The sequence below is a fragment of the Callithrix jacchus genome, chromosome 19 (assembly GCF_049354715.1).
Source record: "Callithrix jacchus isolate 240 chromosome 19, calJac240_pri, whole genome shotgun sequence".
In the NCBI taxonomy this organism is placed as follows: domain Eukaryota; kingdom Metazoa; phylum Chordata; class Mammalia; order Primates; family Cebidae; genus Callithrix; species Callithrix jacchus.
The window spans coordinates 19327489-19338232 of NC_133520.1; positions in this window are offsets into that span (position 1 = coordinate 19327489).

The window sequence follows — 10744 nt, forward strand, 5'->3', positions numbered from 1 at the left end:
TTTCTTTCGATTTGCGTAAATATAGAATTTCTGTATTTTACATGAGGGAGCATATGGGGTTGGTGTATATATTCCAAAACAGAGGAGAATAGGGCATTGTATATTATTTGTGACAGATTATATTCAGAGCAATTTTGTTTTTAACATTGGGGTGCCTAGATAATATTTAGATTTTTTCGATTCGGGTAAAATTAGAATTTCTGTATTTTACATGACAGAGCATACTGAGTTGGTGTATATACTCCAAAACAGAGTAGAATAAGGCATATAATATTTAGATTTTTTTCGATTCATGTAAATTTAGAATTTCGGTATTTTACATGAGAGAGCATATTGAGTTGGTGTATATACTCCAAAACAGAGTAGAATAGGGCATTGTATATTTTTTCTCACAGATTATATTCAGAGCAATTTTGATTTTAACATTGGAGTGCCTAGATAACATTTATATTTTTTCGATTTGGGTAAAATTAGAATTTCTATATTTTACATGAGAGAGCTTACTGAGTTGGTGTATATACTCCAAAACAGAGTAGAATAAGGCATTGTATATTTTTTCTAACAGACTATATTAAGAGCAAATATCTTTTTACTTTGGGGCGCCTAGACATTATTTACATTTTTTTCTATTAGCGTGAAATTATGATTTCGGTATTTTACATGAAAGAGCATATTGAGTTGGGGTATATACTCTAAAACAGAGTAGAATAGGGCATTGTATATTTTTCTGACAGATTATATTCAGTGCAATTTTGCTTTTAACGTTGGGGTGCCTAGATAATATTTAGATTTCTTTCGATTCGCTTAAATATAAAATTTCTGTATTTTATATGAGAGAGCATATGGAGTTGGTGTATGTACTCAAAAACAGAGTAGAATAGGGCATTGTATATTTTTTCTGAAAGATTATATTCAGAGAAATTTTGTTTTTAACATTGGGGTGCCTCGATAATATTTAGATTGTTTCTATTCGGGTAAAATTAGAATTTCTGTATATTACATGAGAGAGCATACTGAGTTGGTGTATATACTCCAAAACAGAGTAGAATAAGGCATTGTATATTTTTTCTAACAGACTATATTCACAGCCATTTTGTTTTAACTTTGGGGCTCCTATATATTATTTAGATTATTCTCGATTCGCATAAAATTAGAATTTTGGTATTTTACATGAGAGAGCATATTGAGTTGGTGTATATACTGCAAAACAGAATAGAAAAGGGCATTTTATATTTTCTCTGACAGATTATATTTAGAGCAGTTTTGCTTTTAACATTGGGGTGCCTAGATAATATTTAGATTTTTTTCGATTCGCTGAAATATAGAATTTCTGTATTTTACACGAGAGAGCATATGGAGTTGGTGTATATACTCCAAAACAGAGTAGAAGAGGGCATTGTATATTTTTTCTGACAGATTATTTTCAGAGCAATTTTGCTTTTAACATTGGGGTGTCTAGATAATATTTAGATTATTTTCAATTCGCTTAAATATAGAATTTCTGTATTTTACATAAGAGAGCATATTGAGTTGGTGTATGTACTCCAAAACAGAGTAGAATAGGGCATTGTATATTTTTTCTGACACATTATATTCAGAGCAATTTTGTTTTTCACATTGGGGTGCCTAGATAATAGTTCGATTTTTTTGATCCGGGTAAATTAGAATTTCTGTATTTTACATGAGAGAGCATAGTGAGTTGGTGTATATACTGCAAAACACAGTAGAATAAGGCATTTTATATTTTGTCTAACAGACTGTATTCAGAGCCATTTTCTTTTAACTTTGGGGAGCCTAGATATTATTTAGATTTTTTTCGATTCACGTAAAATTAGAATTTCTGTATTTTACATGAGACAGCATACTGAGTTGGTGTATATACCCCAAAATAGAGTAGAAATGGGCATTGTACATTTTTTCTAACAGACTATATTTAGAGCCATTTTCTTATACCTTTGGGGCGCCTAGATATTATTTAGATTTTTTTTGGATTCGGGTAAAATTAGAATTTTGGTATTTTACATGAGAGAGCATACTCTGTTAATGTATATACTATAAAACAGAGTAGAAAAGTGCATTGTATATTTTTTCTGACAGATTATTTTCAGAGCAATTTTTCTATTAACATTGGGTTGTCTAGATAATATTTAGATTTTTTTCGATTCGCTTAAATATAGAATTTATTTATTTTACATGAGAGAGCATATGGAGTTGGTGTATATACTCCAAAACAGAGTAGAATAGGGCATTGTATATTTTCTCTGACAGATTATATTCAGAGTAATTTTTTTTAACATTGGGATGCCTAGATTATATTGAGATTCTTTCGATTCGGGTGAAATTAGAATTTCTGTATTTTACATGAGAGAGCATATGGAGTTGGTCTATATACTTGAAAACAGAGTAGAATAGGACATTGTATATTTTTTCTGACAGATTATATTCAGAGCAATTTTGCTTTTAGCATTCGGGGGCTTACATAATATATAAATTGTTTTCGATTCACGGAAAATTAGAATTTCGGTATTTTACATGAGAGAGCATACTGAGTTGGTGTATATACTCCAAAACAGACTACAATAAGGCATTGTATATTTTTTCTGACAGATTACATTCAGAGAAATTTTGTTTATAACATTGGGATGCCTAGATTATATTTAGATTTTTTCGATTCGGGGAATATAAGAATTTCTGTATTTTACATGAGTGAGCATACTGAGTTGGTGTATATACTCCAAAACAGAGTAGAATAAGGCACTGTATATTTTCTCAAACAGACTATATTGAGAGCCATTTTCTTTTCATTTTGGGGTGCCTAAATATTATTTAGATTTTCTTCGATTCATGTAAAATTAGAATTTTGGTATTTTACATGAGAGAGCATATTGAGTTGGTGTATGTTCTACAAAATAAACTATAAAAGTACATTGTATATTTTTTCTCACAGATTATATTCAGAGCAATTTTGCTTTTAACATTGGGGTGCCTAGATAATATTTAGATTTTTTCAATTAAGGTAAAATTTGAATTTCTTTATTTTACATAACAGAGCATATTGAGTTGGTGTATATACTCCAAAAGAGAGTAGAATAAGTCATTGTATATTTTTTCTGACAGACTATATTCAGAGCCATTTTCTTTTAACTTTGGGGCACCTAGATATTATTTAGATTTTTTTGGATTTGCGTAAAATTAGAATTTCGGTATTTTACATGAGAGAGCATACTGAGTTGGTTTATATACTCCAAAACAGAATAGAATAAGGCATTGTATATTTTTTCTAACAGACTATATTCAGAGCCATTTTGTTTTAATTTTTGGGCGCCTAGATATTATTTAAATTTTTTTCGATTCACGTAAAATTATAATTTCGGTATTTTACATGAGAGAGCATATTGAGTTGGTGTATATACTACAAAACAAAATAGAAAAGGGCATTGTATATTTTTTCTGACATTATATTCAGAGCAATTTTGCTTTTAACATTGGGTGTGTGGATAATATTTAGATTATTTTCGATTCGCATAAATATAGAATTTCTGTATTTTACATGAGAGAACATATGGAGTAGGTGTATATACTCCAAAACAGCGTAGAATAGGGCATTGTATATTTTTTCTGACAGGTTATATTAAGAGCAATTTTGTTTTTAACATTGGGGTGCCTAGATAATATTTAGATTTTTTCTATTTTTGTAAAAGTAGAATTCCTGTATTTTACATGAGAGAGCATATTGAGTTGGTGTATATACTCCAAAACAGAGTAGAATAAGGTATTGTATATTTTTTCTAACAGACTATATTCAGAGCCATTTTCTTTTAACTTTGGGGCGCCTAGATATTATTTAGATTTTTTTAGATTCAGGTATAATTAGCATTTCGGTATTTTACATGAGAGAGCATACTTAGTTGGTGTATATACTACAAAACAGAGTAGAAAAGGGCATTGTATATTTTTTCTGACAGACCATATTCAGAGCAATTTTGATTTTAACATTGGGGTGCCTAGATAATATTTAGATTTTCTTCGATTCGCTTAAATATAGAATTTCTGTATTTTACATGAGAGAGCATACTCAGTTGGTGTATATATTCCAAAACAGAATAGAATAGGGCATTGTATATTTTTTCTGAAAGATTATATTCAGAGCAATTTTGTTTTTAACACTGGGGTCCGTAGATAATATTCAGATTGTTTTTGATTCGCTTAAATATAGAATTTCGGTATTTTACATGAGAGAGCATATGGAGTTGGTGTATATACTCCAAAACAGAGTAGAATAGGGCATTGTATATTTTTTTCTGACAGATTATATTCAGAGCAATTGTTTTTTAACATTGGGGTGCGTAGATAGTATTTAGATTTTTTTGATTCGCTTAAATATATAATTTCTGTATTTTACATGAGAGAGCATATGGAGTTGGTGTATATACTCCAAAACAGAGTAGAATAGAGCATTGTATATTTTTTCTGACAGATTATATTCAGAGAAATTTTGTTTTTAACATTCGGGTGCCTAGATAATATTTAGATATTTTCGATTCTGGTAAAATTAGAATTTCTGTATTTTACATGAGAGAGTGTACTGAGTTGGTGTATATACTCAAAAACAGAGTAGAATAAGGCATTGTATATTTTTTCTAACAGACTATATTCATAGCCATTTTCTTATAACGTTGGGGAACCTACATATTATTTAGATTTTCTTCGATTCACGTAAAATTAGAATTTTGATATTTTACATGAGAGAGCATATTGAGTTGGTGTATATACTACAAAACTGAGTAGAAAAGGGCATTGTATATTATTTCTGACAGATTATATTCAGAGCAATTTTGCTTTTAACATTCGGGTGCCTAAATAATATTTAGATTTTTTTTTGATTCACTTAAATATACAATTTCTGTATTTTACATGAGAGAGCATATGGAGTTAATGTATATACTCCAAAACAGAGTAGAATAGGGAATTGTATATTTTTTCTGACAGATTATATTCTGAGCAATTATGTTTTTAACATTGGGGTGCCTAGATAATATTTAAATTTTTTTCGATTCGCTTATATACAATTTCGGTATTTTACATGAGAGAGCATATGGAGTTGGTGTATATACTCCAAAACAGACTAGAATATGGCATTGTATATTTATTCTGACAGATTATATTCGAGCAATTTTGTTTTTAACATTGGGGTGCCTAGATAATATTTACAATATTTTCAATTCAGGTGAAATTAGAGTTTCTGTATTTTACATGAGAGAGCATACTGAGTTGCTGTATATACTCGAAAAGAGAGTAGAATAAGGCGTTGCATATTTTTTCTAACAGACTATATTCAGAGCCATTTTCTTTTAACTTTGGGGCGCCGAGATAATATTTTGATTTTTTTCGATTCGCTTAAATATAGAATTTCGGTATTTTCCATAGGAGAGCATATTGAGTAGGTGTATATACTCCAAAACAGTGTAGAATAGGGCATTGTATAAGTTTTCTGACAGACTATATTCAGAGCAATTTTGTTGTTAACATTGGTGTGCCTAGATAATATTTAGATTTTTTCGATTCGGGTAAAACTAGAATTTCTGTATTTTACATCAGAGAGCATATTGAGTTGGTGTATATACTTTAAAACAGAGTAGAGTAGGGCATTGTATATTATTTCTCACAGATTATGTTCAGAGCAATTTTGCTTTTATCATTGGGGTGCCTAGATAATATTTAGATTGTTTTGCGATTCGAGTAAATTTAGAATTTTGGTATTTTACCTGAGAGAGCATATTGAGTTGGTGTATATACTCCAAAACAGAGTAGAATAGGGCATTTTATATTTTCTCTGACGAATTATATTCAGAGCAATTTTGCTATTACCACTGGTGTGCCTAGATAATATTTAGATTTCATTTGATTAACATAAATTTAGAATTTTGGTATTTTACATTAGAGAGCATATTGAGTTGGTGTATATACTCCAAAACAGAGTAGAAAAGGGCATTGTATATTTTATCTGACAGACTATATTCAGAGCCATTTTCTTTCAACATTGGGGTGCCTAGATAATATTTAGATTTCTTTCGATTTGCGTGTATATAGAATTTCGGTATTTTACATGAAAGAGCATATTGGATTGGTGTATATACTCCAAAACAGAGAAGAAAAGGGCATTGTATATTTTTTCTGAAAGATTATATGCAGAGCAATTTTACTTTTAATAATGGGGTGCCTAAATAATATTTAGATTTATTTCTTTTCTAGTAAAATTAGAAGTTCTGTATTTTACATGGGAGAGCATATTGAGTTGGTGTATATACTACAAAACAGAGTAGAAAAGAGCATTTTGTATATTTTATGACAGATTATATTCAGAGGAATTTTGCTTTTAACATTGGGGTGCCTAGATAATATTTAGATTTTTTTCGATTTGCGTAAATTTAGAATTTTGGTATTTTACATGAGAGAGCATATTGAGTTGCTGTATATAGTCAAATAAAGAGTAGAAAACGGCATTGTGTATTTTCTGTGACAAACTATATTCGGAGCAATTTTGCTTTTAACATTGGGGTGCCTAGATAATATTTAGATTTTTTTCGATTCACGTAAATATAGAATTTCTGTATTTTACATGAGGGAGCATATTGTGTTGGTGTATATACTCAAAAAAAGAGTAGAAAAAAGCATTGTATATTATTTCTGACAGATTATATTCAGAGCAATTTTGCTATTAACATTGGGGTTCCTAGGTAATATTTAGATTTTTTTCTATTTGCGTAAAATTAGAATTTTGGTATTTTACATGAGAGAGCATATTGAGTTGGTGTATATACTCCAAAACAGAGTAGAATAGGGCATTGTATATTTTTTCTGACAGATTATATTCAGAGCAATTTTTCTTTTAACATTGGGGTGCTTAGATAATATTTAAATATTTTTCGGTTCACAAAAAATTAGAATTTTTGTATTTTACATGAGAGAGCATACTGAGTTGGTGTATATACTCCAAAACAGAGTAGAATAAGGCATTGTATATTTTTTCTAACAGACTATATTCGGAGCCATTTTCTTTTAACTTTGGGGCGCCTAGATATTATTTAGATTTTTTTAGATTCGCATAAAATTAGAATTTTGGTATTTTACATGAGAGAGCATATTGAGTTTGTGTATATACTGCAAAACAGAGTAGTAAAGAACATTGTATATTTTTCTGACAGATTATATTCAGAGAAATTTGGCTTTTAACATTGGATTGCCTAGATAGTAATTAGATTTTTTTCAATCCACTTAAATATAGAATTTCTGTATTTCACATCAGAGAGCATGTGGAATTGGTATATATGCTCCAAAACAGAGTAGAACAGGGCATTGTATATTTTTTCTGACAGATTATATTCAGAGCAGCTTTGCATTTAACATTCGGGTGCCTAGGTAGTATTTAGATTTTTTCGATTCACGTAAAATTTGAATTTTGATATTTTTCATGAGAGAGCATACTGAGTTTGTGTATATACTCCAAAACAGAGTAGAATATGGCATTGTGTAATTTTTCTGACAGATTATGTTCAGAGCAATTTTGCTTTTAACATTGGAGTTCCTAGATAATATTTAGATTTTTTTCGATTCGCTTAAATATAGAATTTTTGTATTTTACAGGAGAGAGCATATGGAGTTGGTGTATATGCTCCAAAACAGAGTAGAATAAGGCATTGTATATTTTTTCTAACAGACTATATTCAGAGCCATTTTCTTTTAACTTTGGGGCGCCTAGATATTATTTAGATTTCTTTCAATTCGCGTAATATTAGAATTTCGGTATTTTACATGATAGGGCATATTGAGTTGGTGTATATACTCCAAAACAGAGAAGAAAAGGGCATTGTATATTTTTTCTGACACATTATATTCGGAGCAATTTTGCTTTTAACATTGTGGTGCCTAGATAATATTTAGATTTTTTCGATTCACGAAAAATTAGAATTTCGGTATTTTACATGAGAGAGCATACTGAGTTGGTGTATATACTCCAAAACAGAGAAGAAAAGGGCATTGTATATTTTTTCTGACAGATTATATTCGGAGTAATTTTGCTTTTAACATTGGGGTGTCTAGATAATATTTAGATTTTTTTCGATTCACGTAAAATTAGAATTTCGGTATTTTTCATGACAGAGCATATTGAGTTGGTTTATATACTCCAAAACAGAGTAGAATAGGTCATTGTATATTTTTTCTGACAGATTATATAAAGAGCAATTTTGTTTTTAACATTGGGTTGTCTAGATAATATTTAGATGTTTTCGATTCGGGTAAAATTAGAATTTCTGTATTTTACATGAGAGAGCATATTGAGTTGGTGTATATACTACAAAACAGAGTAGAATAGGGCATTGTATATCTTTTCTAACATAATATATTCAGAGCCATTTTGTTTTAACTTTGGGGCTGCTAGATATTATTTCTGTTCTTCTCGGTTCACATAATATTAGAATTTCTCTCTTTTACATGAGAGAGCATATTGAGTTGGTGTATATACTCGAAGACAGAGTAGAAAAGGGTATTGTATATTTTTTCTGACAGATTATTTTAAGAGAAATTTTGCTTTTAACATTCGGGTGCCTAGATAATATTTAGATTTTTTTCGATTCACGTAAATTTATAATTTCTGTATTTTCCGTTTGAGAGCATACTGATTTGGTGTATATACTCCAAAACAGAGTAGAATAAGGCATTGTATATTTTTTCTAACAGACTATATTCAGAGTCATTTTCTTTTAACTTTGGGGCGCCTAGATATTATTTAGATTTTTTTGATTCACTTAAATATTGAATTTCTGTATTTTACATTAGAGAGCATATGAAGTTGGTGTATATTCTCCAAAAGAGAGTAGAAAATGGCATTGTATATTTTTTCTGACAGATTATATTCAGTGCAATTTTGTTTATAACATTGGGATGCCTAGATAATATTTAGATATTTTCGATTCGGGTATAATAAGAACTTCTGTATTTTACAGGAGAGAGAATATAGAGTTGGTGTATATACTACAAAACACAGTAGAAAAGAACATTGTAATTTTTTCTGACAGATTATATTCAGAGCAATTTTCCTTTTAACAATGGGGTGTCTCGATAATATTTAGATTTTTTTTCGATTCGCTTAAATATAGAATTTCTGTATTTTACATGAGAGAGCATATGGAGTTGGTTTATATACTCCAAAACTGAGTAGAATAGGGCATTGTATATATTTTCTGACAGATTATATTCAGAGAAATTTTGTTTTTAACATTGCGGTGCCTAGATATTATTTAGATTTTTTTTGATTCTCTTAAATATAGAATTTCTGTATTTTACATGAGAGAGCATATGGAGTTGGTGTATATACTCCAAAACAGAGTAGAATAAGGCACTGTATATTTTTTGTGACAGATTATATTCAGAGCAATATTTTTTTTATCATTGGAGTGCCTAGATAATATTTAGTTTTCTTCGATTCGGGTAAAATTAGAATTTCTGTATTTCACATGAGAGAGCATATGGAGTTGGTGTATATACTCCAAAACAGAGTAGAATAAGGCATTGTATATTGTTTCTAACAGAATATATTCAGAGCCATTTTCTTTTACTTTGGGGCGCCTAGATATTCTTTATATTTTTTTTCGATTCGCGTAAAATTAGAATTTCAATATTTTACATGAGAGAGCATATTGAGCTGGTTTATATACTCAAAAACAGAGTAGAAAAGGTCATTGTATATTTTTTCTGACAGATAATATTCGGAGCAATATTGCTTTTAACAATGGGGTGCCTAGATAATATTTAGATATTTTTCGATTTTGGTCAAATTAGAATTTCGGTATTTTACATGATAGAGCATACTGAGTTGGTGTATATACTCCAAAACAGAGTAGAAGAGGGCATTGTACATAATTTCTGACAGACTATATTCAGAGCAAATTTGCTTTAAACATTGGGGTTCTTCGATAATATTTAGATTTTTTTCGATTCACGTTAAATAAGAATTTCGGTATTTTACATGAGAGAGCATACTGAGTTGGTGTATATACTGCAAAACAGAGTAGAATAGGGCATTTTATATTTTTTCTGACAGATTATATTCAGATCAATTTTGTTTTTAACATTGGGGTGGCAAGATCATATTTAGATTTTCTCGATTCTGGTAAAATTAGAATTTCTGTATTTTACAGGAAAGAGCATATTGATTTGGTGCATATACTACAAAACAGACTAGAAAAGGGCATTGTATATTTTAACTGACAGATTACATTCAGAGCAATTTTGTTTTTAACATTGGGGTGCCTAGAAAATATTTAGATTTTTTCGATTCACTTAAATATAGTATATCTGCATTTTACATGAGAGAACATATGGAGTTGGTGTATATACTCCAAAACAGAGTAGAATAAGGCATTGTATATTGTTTCGAACGGACTATATTCAGAGCCATTTTCTTTTAACTTTGGTGTGCCTAGATAATATTTAGATTTTTTCGATTCGGGTAAAATTAGAATTTCTGTATTTTACATGAGAGAGCATATTGAGTTGGTGTATATACCACAAAACAGAGTAGGCATTGTATATTTTTTCTGACAGACTATATTCAGAGCAATTTTGCTTTTAACATTGGGGTGCCTAGATAATATTTAGATATTTTCGATTCAGGTAAAATTAGAAATTCTGTATTTCACATTAGAGAGCATATTGAGCTGGTGTATATACTCCAAAAAAGAGT